Here is a 20,164-nt window from a genome sequence, read left to right as displayed (position 1 = left end):
GAAGAAGTCTGACTACGCTGGGGCTGGGTAATGCCTACAACGAAGGATCAGAGCATGATTTTCTACGGGATACATTTACAAGTTTGTTATACAGAATAATCCAGGATGGAAATTGTAACATTTTCCCCTGCGTTTTTCCTAGTATATTCTTGCCAGTCATTGGTCTCAATTGATATGGACTTCTATGGGATATCCATATCAAGCACATTCTCCGTCACCATATCCAGTCATCATCCTTATCTTGAACTAGCTCGTATCAAGGGATTCCAGTGCGATGGGTGGCCTACCGATCGGTCAACTGTAAGGCCTTGCTTATTACTGAAAATTTGATTTGAGGCTTTATTAAAAACTGACTCGAGGATGTTGCTCCTAGGGTGGGATTGAATTCTCGCCCATTAGAGTTCTGGGCTACTTTAGTCGGGAAGAATTTGACAGAATTAACACACTGAAATTATAGGGAACTTACTGGAAGCTTTAAGATCCTCAAATCGGTTCTTTTAACATTTTAAAAATTTCAGAAACTTTTATGAAGTTCCTAAATTTTTTATAGCACATCACAGGTGTTAAGCAAACTTGAGAAATGTAGAAACCTTGAGGGGTATTGTGCAAATTAAAAAAAAAATCTAAGCGCCTCAGAAAAGTTTTCAGATCTTAAGAGCAGTTCCCATGACTTTAGTTCCGACTTTTTAGAGCAGTTTAAATATCTATAATCGTAAATTTAGGAAAATTGAGAACCCTTAAGGTGTTCCGAGTATTTCAGGGAAGTACAGAGACCATCAGATAATTTAAGAAAACATCTTAAATATTTCAGGAACTTCACAGAAGTCCAAAGAATTTCAGGGAAATTTATCTTCAATAGAATCGAGAGCCTTAGGGAAGCTTCGAGAACATCAAGACAAATCAGAGAATCAAGAGCAGTTCAAATAATTTAAAGAAAATTGTAGAAACCTTAAAGAAGTACCGGAAACTTTAACAAAGCTCCGATAGAACTTCTGGAACGTGATAAAAATTATTTGAACATCCGGAGAACGTGAGAGTACTTTAAGGGAGTTATATCATGGAAATATCAAGAACTTACGAAAGTTTAGCTAAGTTGATTGGAGAATATCAACGAAGTTCCATTAATTTAAAAAAAAATGCTAGAACTTTCAGCAAGCAGCGATAAATATCTTCAAGAAATTCCAGAGAACTTAGATCCCATTAACTTAAGCAAATTTGCAGCGACTTTCAAGGAATTCCGTGGAATTATGGGATATTCCAAGAATTTTATGATTGATCTTAAAACGTTAGGGAATTTTAAATATATAATACATATCAGAAAATTTACGGACAAACAAATTTAGAGAACTTCAGGTAACCATAGTTCAGGGAAAATAAGTGAGCGTTTTAAATGGTTAGAATTACTTACTTACTTAAGTGTCCTGAGCGCCATCCCTGGCGCAAAGGGCCAACGTGAAAGATCTCCATCCTGGGCGATTGTTTGCTTTCGCCTTGACCTGGGCCCAGGTCAAATTCCGGTCGACTTGCTTAATCTCCTTGTTTAGGCTTCGCCGCCATGAGCCCCTGGGTCTGCCTCTGCTGCGATGTCCGGCTGGATTCCAATCCAGCGCTTGTTTGCAGATTTCATTTCCGCTCTTCCGTAGAGTGTGGCCAACCCACCTCCACTTACGTTCCCGAATTTCTGTCGATATCGGCTTCTGGTGACACCGTCGATGGAGCTCGGCATTCGAAATCCAGTTGTGAGGCCACCAAGCACGAATTATATACCGCAGGCATCGGTTGATGAACACCTGCAGCTTCTGTGTGATCTCCGCTGATACGCACCATGTTTCGCTAGCGTACAGCAGTACAGATTTCACGTTAGAGTTGAAAATTCGGATCTTCGTGCGGAGACTAATCTGATTTGACTTCCAGATGTTTCGTAAACTCGCAAAAGCAGCCCTTGCCTTCTTGATCCGTGCACCTATGTCACTCTTGGTTCCGCCGTCCGACGCTATCTGGCTGCCAAGATATTGGAAACTTTCAACCTTCTCCACTTCCTGACCAGCTACCGTAAAATTGGATGGATTTCCCGTGTTGATATCCAACGATTTAGTCTTGCTGACGTTGATGTTGAGACCTGCCGCTGAGGAGCGTTCGGCGAGATCGTCGAGCTTACTCTGCATGTCAGAACGCCGTTGTGATACTAAAGCAACGTCATCCGCCAAATCTAGGTCGTTTAGATGCTCCATTGTAATAGGCTGCCAGAGCAACCCACGGTTCGGCACACGGTCGATCGCACCAACCATTATCTCGTCGATTACGATGAGGAACAGTAGCGGTGATAGAATACATCCTTGCCTCACTCCAGCGACTACCCGAATAGGGTCAGATAGGGCTCCGTTGTGCAGCACCCTGCACGTGAAAGCCTCATACTGAGCTTCGATGAGGTTGACGATTTTATCCGGAACTCCCTTGCGCCTTAGGGCGCCCCACAGGTTTTCGTGGTTGAGTCGGTCGAAAGCTTTTTCGTAGTCAATGAAAACCAAGTAAAGGGACTCTTGGAATTCGTTGACCTGCTCCAAGATTATGCGGAGCGAGACAATATGGTCCACACAGGATCTTCCAGCACGGAATCCCGCCTGCTGCCGTCGGAGAGTCGCGTCGATCTTCTCCTGTATCCGGTTGAGGATAACTTTGCATAGAACTTTGAGAACACAACACAGTAACATAATGCCACGCCAGTTATCGCATACAGTTGGGTCCCCCTTCTTTGGGACCTTCACTAAGACGCCCTGCATCCAGTCAGCCGGAAAAGTCGCGGTGTCCCAGATATTGCAGAATAGTTGATGCAACATTTGTGCAGATAGCATGGGGTCAGCTTTGAGCATCTCTGCTGATATGCGATCGACCCCGGGAGCCTTGTTGGATTTCATGGTTCGGATAGCAGCTTCGATCTCCGGTAGGGATGGCGCCTCAGAATTGACGCGAGTGATGCGTCGCACTCTTGGCGGTTCATGCCGAGATGTTGATGGCTGGTTGACCGACGAAACTTGTAGAAGCTGTTCGAAGTGTTCAAACCAGCGTTTCAGCTGATCAGTGGGGTCGGTGAGCAACTGACCAGTCGCGTCCTTCACTGGCATCCTAGGATTCATCCTTGCTCCACTCAGGCGTCGTGAGATATCGTAGAGGAGACGGATATCGCCTGTTGCTGCGGCTTTCTCACCTTCATCGGCTAGGGAGTCCACCCACGCTCGCTTATCCCGCCTACACGAGCGCTTCACTTCCTTCTCGAGAGCCGAATACAGTTGGCGGGCCTGGTTCTTCGCTCCTCTGGTTCTCGCCCGCTCTATCGCGGCTTTTGCATTTCTCCGCTCCTCTATCTTCCTCCAAGTGTCATCCGTGATCCACTCCTTTCTCTGAGCGCGCAGCTCGCCCAGGTTGTTTTCACTCGTTTCAGTAAAGGCATCCTTGATCGCCGTCCATTGCTCTTCTACGCTGCCACCATCAGGAATATCCGCAGCTCTGGTCTCCAGTTCCTCGACGAGTGACCTTTTTACTGCTGGATCTTCCAATCGGCGTGTGTTGAATCGCCGTCCGAGCCGCTCCTCCCGCCGCTGGACCCGCGCGATACGAAGGCGGATCTCTCCAACGAGGAGATGGTGGTCAGACGCGATGTCGGCACTGCGTTTGTTCCGAACGTCAAGAAGGCTCCTTCTCCATTTTCGGCTGATGCAGATGTGGTCGATTTGATTTTCGGTATGTCCATCACGGGAAACCCACGTGACTTTGTGCACTGGTCGATGGGGGAAGAGCGAACCCCCGATCACCATGTCGTTATTGCCACAAAACTCTGCCAACAGCTCACCGTTTTCGCTCATTTCGCCAAGACCATGGCGCCCCATGACACGCTCATAATCCGTGTTGTCGGAGCCGATCTTCGCATTGAAGTCGCCGATGTAGATCTTGATGTCACCTCTCGGAATTTTATCCACGACTGCATTCAGTTGACTGTAAAAGTTCTCTTTGTCCTGTAACTCGGCAGCATCGGTTGGCGCATAACATTGGATTATGGTTAGGTTACGAACCCGCGTTCTGAATCTGGCAACGATTATCCTCTCATTGATAGGTTCCCACTTGATGAGCGCCGCATTTGCTTGGGCGCTAAGCAGGAAACCAACTCCACGGTGGCGGGGAGCGTTTTCACCTCGAATACCAGAATAGAGTAGTACCTGTCCCGACGGCAGCTTGTGTTCTCCAAAGTTTGGCCAACGGACTTCGCTTAGTCCCAGGATTTCGAGCTTCATGCGTCGAGCCTCGCTGGCGAGTTGTGCCAGCTTCCCCTGTTGGGCTAGCGTTAGTACATTCCATGTTCCAATTCTTGTCCGTTGTTTTGCGCTAAAAGTCGTTGCCGTAATATCAGTCCGTGATCTTTCTCTATTGGTTTCTGTAACAGTTGTAAAGTTTCGGGGACAGTAGGTAGTTAGCCTAAGGTCTCCTATCCGCCGTGATGGGGCTGCCATCTTGGGTATAGCTTTCGGGGATAAGCATTTCTTGTTTCAGCCGCTGGATGCCAGGCAGACGCTGTTTGAGCCGCACCTCCATGGTGGACAGACGCTCAGTTATTGTGTAGATGGGGCTGCCATCTTAGATTTAGCTGACACAATACAGCATTTCTTATTCAGCCGCTGGATGCCAGTCAGACGCTGTTTGAGCCGCACCTCCATGGTGAACAGACGCTCAGGCCGTGTAGGCCGAACCCGCTAGGGGCCCCCTTCCCTGTCAGCATATGACCAAAGCTCCCACCGGGGTTGGTTACCCGATCTTCGCTAAGGTTGCTCATATCCCAGGAGACACCACGAGGAGGTAGGGATAGGAGTTACTGGGTAAGAGGTTAATGGACCACTAATGGGGTCTATTTTATCCTTCAAGTACTCGCGGTACTGGTGGTACGCATTACCCAGTCGTTTGCCCCGCTGGCCAATGGCCAGCGGTGATGAAAAGAATATGATACTTTTACATCATCCCATTTGCATCGAATGGTTAGAATACTTAAGGAAAATTGTCCAAACTTCAAGGCAAATCAATGAATTTCAGTAAAGTTGCGGCTTGTTAAAAAATACTGATAAATTCAGCGTAACCAAAAGAACATTGCGCTCCGAATTTGTTTTCTCCCACACACTTTATGAAATTATTCTCAGAATGCCCTTGGAATTTTCCTTTGAAGTTCTCAGGAGTTGTGCTCCTCAGAAATTCCTTTGAGTTTTCAATAAAATTTATTTTTAATTCAATTCAGGGTCACTTTTTAGTCACTATTGTTACAATTATCAGTCACTATTTAGTCACTTATTTCTTCAACATGGCCACTACAATCACTATTTTTGACAGCAGTGCTCGCTACCAGCCCTGCAATAGGCTTCTAACACTGCTTACGTACCGCAACAATAGGGCTGTTTCCCCTAACTGCACAATATTTTGAATTATAATATTTTGCAAAAAATATTGATTTCGTTCCAAGACGAAATAACAGCTAACGGCTAATTTTAAATTTTGGACTGTGCTAAATTTATTAGACAGCATATTGTTCTCATGACCATTACTCGAGATAAACCACCTCTCAGACCCTCATTAGAACACATTGTGTGTTGTTTATGTGTGTGCCATTTTCCACGTTACAAAGTAGGAGTTAATTCCTAGTGCAATGTATAACCAACAATCAATACGAAACAAACGATTTTAATTTGGCTCACTACTTGACTAGCCTATTGGTCCCAAGCAAACGATTAACGTACCCCATTCTAGTCGAAATTCTAGTACTACGCAATATTTGTTTTAATTCGCTATGAAAGTTTGACAGATAAAATGAGGAGTTATTGGTTTTTCCTATGTTTCGAGGGGTGAATCGATTAGCTTGGGACCGAAGAGAGTACCAGAGCTGAGCCAAAAAGTTGAGCACGTTATTTCGGGACCTTCTAGTCTTAGAGTTACCTCTATGATATAACTTTCGTGCATTTTCACTGGAGTGTTTAATAGATTTGATCTGTTAAATAACTGCTCACGTTATAAAGAAGGAGTCAACTTCAAGATCGAGATATGGCTTTTGAGCATTTTAGGCTGGATTGTTCAAAAGATGTTGTCTGTCGAATAACTGCTCATGTTGTTAAGAGAGAGAGAGACATGCATCTCGCGTATTTCAGTTAGGTTACTCAAAGCCTAAGCTAGGTTTACTTGTTATACTTAGCATATTGCCTTTCTGACCGAAAAGTTTTTGGGGAGATCGCGGGCATCAAATCTACTCAGGAGTAGGCTGTGCGTTTTTGCGAACCTGACGTTTGTTTTTTTTCGTGGAGTTTTTTGAATCTATAATCGGTTGCTGATCTGGCCATAACCAGGCCCAGGAGACAAATTCTAGTTGCTCAGTGAGTTCACTAAGACAGAAGAAGCCCTGCGAGAGCTGCATCTCATTCTATTTAGTTCTACGTCCCTGTTATTTCCCGCTGAGAAGCTGTTCCGAAGACAAGTAGAACCTCCATGAGGCGTTCGATCATTCATCCCATTATTAGCTCTATCATTCGTTGAATCGCAGCGTTGAACCTGACTATTGGCCACGAAAAGGCTTGCCAATGCACATCAAAAATCGACTACATACATCCGAACATTTGTTTATCTCAAATCGAAGGAAGACATTCGGACTAGTTCATGTTGATCTTCGTCAAGCTTCATCTACAATTGACCACTTTGTCAAGCAGTTTTGGTGTGACTTTCTACCAGTGATTTCACAAAACTGGACCAACTAAGTTTTATTTTTTTATGAAACGCACAAATGTTGCCTACTTTTCTCGTGGTTCTAGAAGAAAAAATCTCAAAATAATGTTTTATTTCAAAGTTCGAGTGGTAGTAAACGTCACCTTATCTGCTCGAATGAAGTGGTTAATTTGGACTTCTACATCAACACATGTCAAGCAGGCTTCATGTTCAATTGGCTAAACTTGGCGAGTTCGTTCCATTTTGTAAATTATTATCTTTTCAAACCAGTAACGTTGGGAGTTCACCTTTTTGTGGTGCGTTACTGGTATACGATCTACCACCGAACCATAGTCGTGACAACTTCAAACTAGGGAATCAGGATTTTCCAGAAATCAAAGGATCACATGTTAATTACATGATAATAGTGACAAGACTCGGGTAGTGACCATACTGCATTTCTATATTGTATATTTCAAATCAAAAATATTGTTTATGTTCATATATTTCACATAATCCTTTTCCCTTTGTCCTTCTCCTTTTCCTTTCCCTCTTCTCTTTTTGGAAAGCGAGTAATGGCGCTATAGCCATAAGTCATAAAAGGCTAGGACAAGAGTTAGTGCTCATGCCCCAACCGTCAGGAAAAAATGGAGCATCACTTAACCTTTCTAGATTTGATGCTTCCAACGACCAACCAATCATATAATTACCAAAATCGGAACGTACGGTACGAGTTGTCCACGTTTCATCCATTTATTGGATTCTGATGCATCGTGTTTAAATCTTCGATTTAAACAGGCCCGATGTTTTCTGAATCATCTTGCCCCTTAAATGCTGCACAGTAGGCCTGGCCGTTTTGATATGTGTGACGCATCTTCGATATGAAACATATATCAAATAGACAAGAAAAATGATGTAGGTATATATATCATTTTCCAGGATGCTTTCAAGAACTGGCTGTGTTGGTGTTAGATTAGATTAGATTAGATTAGATTAGCATATTGCCTTTCTGACCTATTATTAGTTTTATTTTTTGATTTATGATAAATAAGTTAACCGTTTGACATTTAGTTCATTTCAACCTTATGAGCAGTCATGTAGTCATGGACACTCGAATCGACTACCATTGAGCTTGAATTCTCATGTGATTTGAGGTGTCGCATGATAGACTTTGGTTCATGTCAGAAACTGGGCAAGCTCAAAAGCAGAAACAGTCCGGAAATATGTTCTAGACCGGACCGGGCATCAAACCCGTCGCCTTCGGTTTGGACTATCTGACTAGGCTATTTGAGGCCGATACCACAATTGTATGATTGATGAAAAGAGGGTGCTTGTTCTTTGAATTATTGCTCACTGAAGAGTCCCACTGTGCACCTCGGTGCCGTTATTTTTACCTTAAATTTCAACGAATGAAAAAAATCCACTGGCATGGGTGGTATGGTGGTGCGTTTTTGCTGCTTCGTTTTTTTCCTCTTCTTGCACTACAAAAGGTTGACGATTTGTTTGCAAACAAACGCGGTTGTTGCTTGTTGGGAAAATCGGATAAAAATAGAGAATAATTATTACACTGCGAGGCATCGGCTTGGCGGTGCCAAGAGTGTCGTTGTTTTTGTTTTCGGTGCAATTATGTGTGAAAGTGTTAGGTAAAATTTCGAAATGTGTTCGTTGTGACTTTGCAAAAAAAAAAGGAAGAATATATATCCCAAAAAGTAAAACCGTGGTTGGGAAAATTGACCCCAGTTGAGTGCAAATTGTTGTGACAGACGGTTGTTCGCCGGGTGGTGTTGGAAGCTGCTGATGAGGGTCACTGTGGCATGTTGCGTTTATATCGAGCTGCATTGCGTCATTGTAAATCCACAGTGGACGGCGTTGACCGTTGATTATTCAATCGCGATCAGTGTGTGTTGTTTGTTTTGTTTTGTTCGACAAAGGAAATGCAGTTCAGCAGTGCTGAATTATCGGAAGAAGTTGAGTTATGACTCAGTACCTGACAAATAAGTGTTCGATAAGGGCGAAGCGGTGTGTTTAGATTTACCATTGTCTGTGAAGAATAGTGTCAGAGGAATATTGATTGACGAATTGATCATCATCGGTACGGTTCGATGCAGTATGGTTACGAACTGCGATGAAAATAGTGCGGTAAATATTATTTGTTTGTAATATCACAGTTTTCCATCTGATTACTATTACAATTTATTTTTATTTTTCTTCTTGCCTACCACGTCCCAAGTGGAACTTTGCGTCTGCTTCCATTCAGCTTAGTAATCTTTAATCTTCTTGACTTAGACACTCTTATACAAGCTTATGCATGCTCTCAACTTTTGGCTACGATAAGAGCTGCTAACGAGACTTTTTTTAATGTCACTATGAAAGCGTGTGGGAAAATAATGTGGTGACATTTTTTTCCCATACAATTTTTTAAAATTTACCGCCTCTGCCAACAATTAGACTAGAAAGCTCCTTTGTCGCAGTTTATCGGCCGCAAATTTGCCTATTTTGTTTTTTTTTATTTGCCTGGCAACGTGAATTGACCAAAACCCACTATGACTTTTCCCTTGGTAAATATTACTAACTTTTCAAACGCTGGTCACAACAGACTAATTGTATTTTTCGAGAAGTCATCAAACAGTAATTTACTTCTACTTCAAATTTACTATTGATTATCATAATTGATTTTCTTCACTTCTCAACTATAAGTTACGAGAAGAAACTACCTAGAGCATTTCGTTTGTCCACAATTCGATTTGTCAAACGAGCGAATCGATCTGTCAAACGGGCGAACAGATCTTTCAAACGAGGTGAGATGCAAACCAAGACAATACAGATTCTACGTGTGTTCGTGTCCTTGTTCATGATATGACGCGATCGGTAATGTTTAAAGTGTTTTAAGTATGGCGTCATAGGCAAGAATTTGAATGTAGCTGGTATGAGCTGTCACGTCGGTTCGTCGGTGCTACAACTGCTGCTAGCTGGGAAAAGAGAGCGGTCGATGGTTCGCTCTGTTATTTGTAACTTCATTCAGCTGACGGGACGATTCCGGTGGTGTCGTTAGGCTCGCTCTTCGTGTTGGACGTCGCTCGGTGGCGTGACACATAGTTCCTGCTGATCTGTCGTTATCAGAGGTCTACATTTTCGAAGCTCTAAAATGAACTCGAATTTTGTTTCTTTCATACAATGTGTTTAACGCTTCTTCTTCTTCTTGTTCGCATTTCAAGCTTATTACTTAGCGCATATTAGCTTATTGCGTGATCTCAACTTAGTGTTCTAAATGCACTTCCACAGTTATTAATTGAGAGCTTTCGATGCCAATACCAAAGCATGAATTTGTATATTGTGTGGCAAGCACAATAATACTCTATGCCCAGGGAAGTCGAGAAAATTTCCAACCCGAAAGATTCCCTCGACCGGACCGGGAATCGAACCCGCCGCCTCCGGCTTGTGTTTAACGCATCATTTCTATAACGCCTAGCTAGACTAGCAGCACGAAACGAAAATTAAAAAGAAGCACGCTTAAAACGAAATGCTGGCTACGGATCTTCTCGTCGTTGCTTTGCTCATCGCCTTCAATGAAAGTAACGACGATTTTCTAGTTAAACGAAACTTCATTATGGCCTTTAATCCCTTTCACCGACACTCTATTACCGCTCTTTCAATTTGTTTAACACTTCGAATACGATGCCTCCGAAAAACGTGTAACGGCAAGTTTGCAATGGCATAGCTTTGCCATTTTTTGATGAATTTGAAAAATGTGGTTTTTCTATAATTCCTAAGGTCTATAGATTATTTTGATTTTAAAAAGACTAAAAATAGGGTCGGCTACTTTATTCAAAAGCGAAAAGAGTCGTTACACGTTTTTTTGAAGGAGTGTTTATAGGTTTTGCAAGTGGTTTAAGATCCATAAATTAGATTAATGGGTACAAATGTTCATAATTAGCCAACATACAGTCATGGTTCCTATATATGGATCCTGGAGACAACGGACCGGTCCTCCGGAGGATTCGGAACATCCGTAAAATTGGTCAATCCACGAAACTGATCCTAGAGCTCCGCAGTTTTTTGGAAAACATTAGGAACTGTGATATAAGAAAGAATTTGGGTTCATGACATAAACACGAAACCGGATGGCCATGGGAGCGTGCTCAGGAAGATCCGAAACATCTGTAAAAGTGGTCAATCCATGAAAATGATCCTGTGATATAAGAAATAATCTTGGGTTGTGACATATAAATGGACCTGGATGGTCATGAGATCATCCTCCGAAAGATCCAGAACATCCGTAAAAGTGATTCATCCATGAAACTGTTTCTAGAGCTTCGCAGTTCTTTCGAAAACAAGTGGAACTGTAATGTAAGAAAGAATTTGGGGTGGTGACATAAATATGGACTCGGTTGGTTATGGAACCGTCCTCTGGAAGATTCGGAGCATCGGTAAAATAGGTTTATCCATGAAACTGCTCAGCAGCTTTTTTTTTTTAATCTCTTGGAACTGTGATATGAGACCGTCTGGGCATGAGACCGTCCTCTGGAAGATCTGGAACATCCTTAAAAGTGGTAAATTCATGAAACTGTCCCTAGAGCTCCGCAGTTTATTCAAAAAATATTGGGAAATGTGTTATAAGAACGAATTTGGGGTCGTGATATAAACATGAACCTGGATGGCCATTGGACCGTAAAAGTGTTTCATACATGAAACTGTGAAAAACCGTGATTTTTTTTCGAAAACTTCACAGTTCGAAGTGTTTTTGAGAAAACCGCGTAGTTCTAGAATCTGTATCATCGATGCACCACTTTTACGGATCTTCTGGAGGACGGTTTCATGGTCATTCGGGTCCATTTTTATGTTACGACCCCAAATTTCTTGTTATATCACAGTTCCACGTGTTTTCCCTCCCCTTGGCTAGTTTTTAACCTGGACGTTGGTGGGTGGGCCTAATCTTATGTTTCATAGTGGAGCGTTGGAGACGGTTGGTTTAGGTCCGGCATCGTTGGCTCATTCCGTGACAGAATAGCGTCATGAGCATGCGATGAGGATTACTGAGCTTCCCCTCTCTGATGAACCATTGCACAAGAGAACCAAAGTTCTAGCCTGAAGTGATAGTATCACACTTGTTACTCCTTTATTTGAAAGCCGCGTTGTAGTACGCTTACGTATAGGCACTGACGTTGGGTGCGATACTGGCAGGTGTTGCCGCAAATCACTCTTATTTTATTTATTTTTACGCAGATAGATTTATTTGGGTTTACAAGGGAATTATACTATTGAAATATTTCAGAAAATGCCCAACGGTGATCCTTCTATTTGCGTGACAAGCTTTCATTGTTGTTTTCATTGAAGTATTACTCAGGAAACAACGTTAAACATCGATTTTGTACATGGTATTGTAACTAATCTTATATATGCTTCATTTTGGTTTGGGTTAAGTGTTTGAACTATGGATCGGGATTTCCACTGTGGCGTGCTTCTATTGAGACATATCCATACGTAATTTTGTGGGACGACATAGTGGAAACGTGTGAGTGTAGTTGGATCATATACCTTATATAATTTAAAAATCAGCTGGGAAACTAATTTCAAAGTGAAGCATTTAAGTCACTTGAGGGTGTCACCTGGGTCGATCTAAGTTATAATAAATATAGATCAAAGCCAAAATTACTTGAAACACGTTAAATTTTAGACTACATAGCAGTTTAGGTACTTAATAAAGCATGATTTATGTTTGATTAGGTAAATTAGAGATTTCAATTATTTATTAAATTAGACTAATAAGATATCATAATCATCAAACGAACTTATATAAGAAAATTTAGACAGCATAATAACATTAAGCAGATTGACAAAAGAGTTAGGATGCGGGGGTCCGCTTAGGGAGGCAACTAGCCTTTTCATATATTGTCTGTTTATTTTGAAGGTTGCTTTAAAATATCAATTTGGTATATATGTGAAAGGATGAATCAGTGAATCAATCCCTTCCTTTTCCCATGGCGTTCAAGTGGTCCGCATAGACTATTCAGCCATTACCCTTCCTTTATCCTCGGCTTTGGATTGACTTGCGCTCCCATTGCCCCACCAAACGCTGCAAAATGAAAATGAAAATAAAAATATCACAGCTCCACGTGTTTTCGAAAAAACCATGGAACTAATGGATCAGTTTTATAGATTGACCAAATTACGGATGTTTCAGATCTTCCAGACGGCGATTCCATGGCCATACAGGTATATGTTTATGCCATGACCCCAAATTCTTTCTTACATCACAGTTCCTAATGTTTTTGAAAAAAAAAACTGTGGAGCTCTAGGATCAGATTTGTTGGTTGACCTCTTTTACGGATGTCCATCTTGGTCCATGTTAATGTCATGACCTCAAATTCTTTATTATATCACAGTTTCCAATTCTTTCGGAAAAACCGTAGAACTCTAGGATCAGTTTCGTGCATTTACCACTTTTACGGATGTTCCGGATCTTTCAGAGGACAGTCTGATGGCTATCAGGGTCCATGTTTGTCACGACCCCAAATTCATTCTATCATACCAGCTCCTAGTGTTTTTCTAAAACTGTGGAGCTCTAGGATCAGTTTCATGAATTGACCACTTTTACGGATGTCTCGGATATTCCGGAGAACGGTTTAATGGCCGTACAGGTTCATGACTATGTCATGACCCCAAATTATTCTTATATTACAGTTCCTTAAGCTTTCGAAAAACCGTGGATTTCTAGGATCAGTTTCATGGATTGACCATTTTTTAAAATGTTCCAGATCTTCCGGGGGACGGTCCCATGGCCTTCTAGGTACATGTTTATGTCATGACCCCTAATTTATTTATAAATGACAGTCCAAAGTGTTTTCGAAAAAAAACTATGGAGCTCTAGGATCAGCTTCATAGATTGAACACTTTTACGGATGTTCCGGATCTTCCGGAGGACAGTCCGATGGCCATCCGAGTTCATGTTTATGTTATGAACCCAAATTCTTTCTTATATCACAGTTCCTAATGTTTCGAAAACAAAAAAACCGCGGAGTTCTAGGATCAGGTTTATGGATAGACCAATTTTACGGATGTTCCGGATCTTTCGAGGACCGTTCCGTTATTTTCAGGTTCCATATTTTGGAACCATGACTGTATTTTGGCTTATTATGAACATTTGTGCCCATTAATCTAAATTATGGATCTTAAACCACTTGCAAAACCCAAAAACACACCTTTAAAAAAAGTAGAAGGGTCTGTGCCTAGGGGCACGAACGGAAGCTTGACGTAGGACCGCTAGTGGACGGAAAAAATGTGAAGAGCATTAAGTTCTTTTATTTGATCGATCATCTATTATCTCAACTGTTTCCGTTTTTGAATTGTAGGCTTACCAAATTTGCAGTATTTTTTTTAAAAGAGATAGTTGATGAAGAGAATCGATCAAAATCACTTGCACTTGAGCGTGTGGTTCTGAATATGGGCAAACAGGCACAGATATATTCCAACTCTTTACTGTAATAAGCTTGTTGGCCCTGAAAAGGGCCGTTTTGTTGCCAAAGTTGGTGATGATTTAACCTCCGGAACCGTACGTCTCTGTCGCTTCAAAGCGTAGATGACATCGATGGCCGCTTACGCTTGGCGTGTTCAGTGTAAGTGACAGCATCACATATCTCATTTTCCAGGAACACCTTCAGCACACCTCGTAGATACGTTTGACACCGCCACGGCGAACCAGACGGCGGATGGCGGTTATCACGAAGAACCTTACGATAACGCTTAGCGCCTTCTTTACCAAGACCTTTTCCTCCTTTGCCTGTTAGGTAGAAGAGTGGACTACCTAACCTGCCACCACATTCCTACTGCTGTTATTGCTGGATCTGCTGCCTGCTCACCACGCCGTCCGAAGCGAAAATGAGTTGAGGCTAGACAGCAGCGCTGTTTTATATGTTTTCAGGTTAAAACAGAATGATGTGCAGCCAACCAGGTACTCGATTATGACGACTGGGTTTGGGAAGAACGTTTATTTAATTAAAACAGTGATACAATTATCACTTATTATTTGTACATTGCACAATGCTTGACATGACCACTTTTTCAATAGTTTCTTGTTGAAAATCATCAGTCGGATGCATTGTTATTGATGCGTAGAAATATTTCTGATCGATTCGTGATAAAATTATTGAAATTGGTCCAGGGGCAGCTGAGTTATTAATGTTCAAAATCTTTCATAATTTTGTTACATGTTCCATTTTCGGTTTTCACAAAGTGTACCCCCATATAGAAATCACAAACGTAGTCCTACGTCAAAAACGTGTAACGGCTCTTTTCGCTTTTGAAAAAAGTAGACGACCCTATTTTCAATTTTTCTGCAATAACAAAAATCAACAGAACCTAGGAATTCTAGAGGTACCACAATTCTGGAAATTCATCAAGAAATGGCTAAGTTGTATCATTGCAAACTTGCTGTTACACGTTTTTCAGAGGCTTCGTAGTCGGTGTAAAGTATTTTACCCACCGTATTCAGAGTGTTAATATGCGTTATGTCCCGTTTTAGTTATTTTTTCGATAAATATGGAGAACGTGAGGAATGCTTTTAATATATATTTTCATTTTCTGTCATATACGTCATGAAACCTTTGTTGATGTATTTCATGAAAGCCGAAACTATCCAAGGAGCCAACGCCGGTGGTGTAGTGGTAAATGTGACTGCTTTCTCACCCCAATGGGTCTGGGTTCAATCCCAGCCGAGGTCGGTGGGATTTTTCTGAGGCATAAAAATCTCTGGTCACGTCTTCCTTCGGAAGGGTCCCGGCCCATGTGTGTTGAATGGGTGCGATATCCTACGTAAGTGTGGAAGCTGCACATTCGATTGCTGCCAATGGATGGCAATCGATATCCGTCGGTGATTGGCACTAGATTGCGGAACAGAGCCCGACATTAAATAAAGGAAAGAAAAGAAACTATCCAAGTCGAGCGCTCTTTTACTCGTCCGCTTCACCGAAGCTTGAAAGAAAGACCGATGAAGCGACGGGAGAAGGAGCGACAAGCGGTTGAGAATTTGTGTGTTTTCGTGGTTCTAGAATGCTGTGAGCTGTTCGACTTCAACTGAAAAAGAAAGCTAGCAGTCTTTTCGTCGCATCAATTTGGTCTCTCTCGTGAAAATTGACGATCTTCATTAAACTGGTTCAAATAATTAATTGTTAGTTCGTATTGATTTCAATTTAATTGTAGTTGAGTTTAAGGTCACTAGTTTTAGGATTTATCTTTTGTTTTAGACTAAGATAGGTATATACAATATTTACAAATCTAAATTTTCATTATGAACCGTGGATACTGATCAGTAATTGGTTAGATTTGGCACATAGGCTCATTTCACAAGTTGCTCTAGAGTTATTAATTGATTGCTTTCTATGCTAACCAATGCATGAATATTGTTATTGTGTGACAAGCAGAACGATAGGGAAGTCAGGACCATTCCATAAGATTTTCAATCCTGAAGCTTTCTCCAAACATCAACCCCAAAGCTTTATCCAAACATTTTTTGAATAAATTCTACCCAAGCCAAAAGCGCGTCCCACTCACCATGAATAAATTATCCAGCCAGCGGACTTCCCCGGAAGCATTATTAATCATCTCCGGAAGATGAAAATTTTATTCATGGCATCGGCTTTCATCGCAGAGAGCGATGCAGTGTGCACAATGTGCACATCGCATAGCTCTGCAGCGAACAACCACAACAGCTGCGCGTTCATTTTCATTACTACATATCCCGAAAGACAACGGTAATTCCACTACTGCTTCCTGTTTCGTTCTGAAAGCTGACTAGTTAGGTTGGCAAAGTTGCAGAATGTCGCAAACAAACGTTCGTACGGATGTGGCACGAGGCAATGAAAGGCAAACCTGATACGAGCCACCGACACAGGAACGGTCAAGTGTACTGGCGAGCCTTGGGGAGACCTTGACCTCCACACACTCCCTGCGGCTGCTTCTGATGTTTGTGGGTTTTCTCGGCTTGTTGCTAGAACACCTATACAATATAGCGGATTTTTAACGAACCAGTATATAACTATGTATATTTTTGGTGAACAGCTCTGTGAAATGGAAACCTTTTGATGATAATATCGGATTGCAGGAAGACATGTGGAGGTTTTTCTTGTTTCAGCTGAAATATGCCCATGAGATCATCTTCCAATTATCCGTAGAAACGTATGGCGACGTCAATAAGATGACTACGTCGGTTGTGCAATTCCACCGTCTAGCATGCTTCTCAATGTGCGCACGGTAAAAGATTAGGATTCATTTTGTAAATGAACTGATAAGAACACGGAAAGAATACCTTGTCTAGCAATTCACTCACTGAGCGTTGACCAATGATCCCGTGCAATCCAACGCGTGCCACTAATCATTATTTGTATTTCCATAGCAACCTTTCCCGTGAAATTGATACTAGCAACATGGCTGAAAACATGTCGAAGCTCGTGGCAAGACTCGGAGTCAAGCAAGTTCCCGGCAAATGGTATTCTAATTTCTGGTATTTACCCATCTCGTTGACCTGATTCCCCGAGTCGAACGAGTGCACGGGCGTAGGCCGTATTCTGCACAAGACTGTGATTGCTGCAAGAGCAGCAAGCCGTTTGGAATCGATTACCTTCCTCACCTCCCAGCACTGAATCGTCCCCGCGTAGAAGAGGATTCCATTCTCAATTAAAAACAAACAGAGGATCCGGCTACATTTCAGGGCGAGCCCCCTATCCGGCTAGGTGCCGTTATCAGAGCTCCCAAACAGTAGTGCAGTGGATGGGAGTAGGACGAGAAGAATTGAATTAATTTTAAATTTCATAGCATGGCAAATAAGTTGGAAAGCTTTCCCAATCAGAACGAAAGGTACAGGCACTCTGCTGGAGGGAATGTGTTTGTACATTGGAAATGATATCCATATATGAGCTTATCGGTACATTTCCTGAAAAGGTCGATAGAACTTTATGGAATCAATACCCGTTCTAGATTAGGACAAAGAGAAGCCAGAATAACATCATCGAGTGGTTTCCTTACATGAACGGTATATTTTGAATCTACTTCATGAGCAGTACCGGATTTAAGGCTCGAGTGGATTGAGATGGTGGTAAAACTACAAACTAAAAGTCATACTTGATTTATTTAATCAATTAGTGGAGGAGAAACAAGACAGGTAACGTGAAAAATAATTAATTCAGATGAATGTTTTGTCGCTCAAACTTTTAGGATTTATCCATAAACTACGTTGACAGTATTTGAGAGACAGTTGTCAAATTTTCGTTTAGCTTCGTTGGTAACGATCGTCACTCATCAACAACGGACATTATTATTATTATTTGTTATCATCAACAGGGTCAATGTGGCCCCAATGATGGTTTAAAAGACTAACTTAAAGGTAAGGTCAACATGTCGTGGCAGATGGAAGTCAAATATCGCTGAAACTCAGTTGAAATTAATCTGGTCCAAAAGTGTGGGGCAGTCTATTCTGTAAGCTGTCCGCGATGCCTCCGAAGTATCTCTACGAATTCGAAGAGGTTCTAGATCGATCAACTGGCATAGACTTTCATAACTGGGTAGACGAAACGGGTCTCTCCAAGGCAGCGTCCGCAGAGCAAATCGAAGGAAACGACGTTGTACGGACTCAACTCTCTCAACACCATTGTTGTAGGTTGGGTTCCAAACCGTAGAGCAGTATTCCAGAATGGAACATACCAGGGAACAGTACAATGATTTGAGACAGTGGATGTCGGAGAAATTCTTAGCTATTCTGAAGATAAGTCCAATGTTCTTGACGCCTTGTCGACAACATATGCGATATACTGCTTGTACGTTAGTTGACAATTCAGAATTATTCCCAGATCTTGTACATACATCACACGTTCGATTATTGTACCTTGAAGTTCGTTAGTAAACGAAATCGGTTCTTTCTTCCCGAGAAAATGTGATTACTGTAGACGAAGGCTTCAAACTGACTTTGGTTGACAGTTGAGTTATGGAAGCGTTGGGAGAAATCTTCCATTATTGTAAATAAGAAAAGATCTAAACTTTTCTGCAGTCTGCTGCAAATAACACGAAGACTTCTTCCTTTAGCGGAAATGCCTGTGTAATCAGCGAACAAAGATTTGTGGCAACCCTGAGGCAAATCAGGGAGGTCCGAAGTGAAAATGTTATACAAGGCCCAAGAATGCTACCCTGAGGAACTCCTGCTCTAACAGGTAGTCGATTAGATTTTGAATTTTTTAAATTTACCTGCAGAGTTCTGTCAGTTAAATAATGTTGACCTAAATTCATAATAAAGAGCACTTCTCTTTAGATCAGCTAGCCGGCGTTGCTAACTCACTGATCATATCTTCATTTTCGCTGCAGCTCCGACAAAATTTGCGTCACTGCCCTGCTGACGACGCTCCACGTCCTCTCATCCCGGCACATTTCACTGACGACATTTCCCGCGCTAAAGGCCGGCATCTCCTCTCGCACTGCCTCAAATCTTGGGCAGTCGAAAACCACGTGCTCCGGCGTTTCGTCCACGTTGCCACACTCCAGACAAAGGGGTGACGTCGCGTGCCCGAAGCGATGCAGGTACTTCCTGAAGCAGCCATGACCAGACAGGAACTGCGTCAAGTGGAAGTTGACTTCTCCATGCTTCCTGTTCACCCAGGTCGAAAGAATCGGTATTAGCCTGTGTGTCCATCTACCGTTCTCCGCTGCGTCCCACTCCTGTTGCCACTTAGCCATCGACTCCGTTCGCACCAATGTCTGTACTCCTCTGGTATCTCTTCGCATATAGCATTCGGTGTCCTCCGCCAAGGTGATGACGATGGGTATCATACCGGCGATAACGCATACTGCTTCCGTCGAAATTGTTCTGTACGCACTCACGACTCGCATGGCCATGAGGCGGAACGTACTGTTCAATTTTCTTTGGGTCTTCTTCGTTTTCAGCGCTGCATCCCAGGCTGGACTTCCACACCTCAGTATCGATGACAATACAGTAGCCAGAAAACGCCTCTTGCTGCTGCTTGGTCCAGAGTTGTTCGGTATGATTCTAGCTTCTCACATGCGTAGTCGACGTGACTATTGAAGCTTAGTCGGTCATCGAGTATCACTCCAAGATACTTCAGCACGCGCTTTGATGCTATGGCGTTCTCGCCGACGGTAATTTCTGCTCGCTGAACAGCTTTACATTTACTGACCAATAGCACTTCCGTTTTGTGGTGGGCTATCTGCAGCTTCCCTCCTTGCATCCAGTTGGAAACCGTGTCGATCGCCTCGGTTTCCAGCATTTCCACCTCTTCCAACGTCTCGCCTACTACCGCCAACACGACGTCGTCCGCAAATCCTACGATCTCGACTCCTTTGGGCAGCTTCAGCGTTAGCACGCCGTTGTACATCGCGTTCCAGAGCGTTGGGCCAAGGATGGAGCCTTGTGGCACACCCGCCGTGATCCGGATTGATTTCTCTC

At 42.5% G+C, this 20,164-nt stretch overlaps 1 protein-coding gene across 4 annotated transcripts in view; it reads left to right on the top strand.

The window, feature by feature from the left end:
- The window catches only part of LOC135717608 (uncharacterized), a 215,107-nt gene that overhangs the window by 92,541 nt on the left and 102,402 nt on the right, over positions 1 to 20,164 (top strand). Inside the window, exon 1 of one of the 4 annotated variants that reach the window (XM_065239744.1) lies at positions 8,435 to 8,862. The exons of the other annotated variants lie outside the window; for them this stretch is intronic. The gene's annotated coding sequence lies outside the window, so the exon portion shown is untranslated. Of the gene's footprint in view, positions 1 to 8,434; positions 8,863 to 20,164 lie in introns of those variants that run through there. 4 annotated transcript variants of the gene reach the window in all.

The sequence above is a fragment of the Ochlerotatus camptorhynchus genome, unplaced genomic scaffold, assembly GCF_037179485.1.
Source record: "Ochlerotatus camptorhynchus isolate MF236.1 unplaced genomic scaffold, CSIRO-AGI_Acam_v1.1 ptg000006l, whole genome shotgun sequence".
Lineage (NCBI taxonomy): Eukaryota > Metazoa > Arthropoda > Insecta > Diptera > Culicidae > Ochlerotatus > Ochlerotatus camptorhynchus.
The sequence above is the reverse complement of the archived record's forward strand: the minus strand, read 5'-3'. Positions and strand labels throughout refer to the sequence as shown.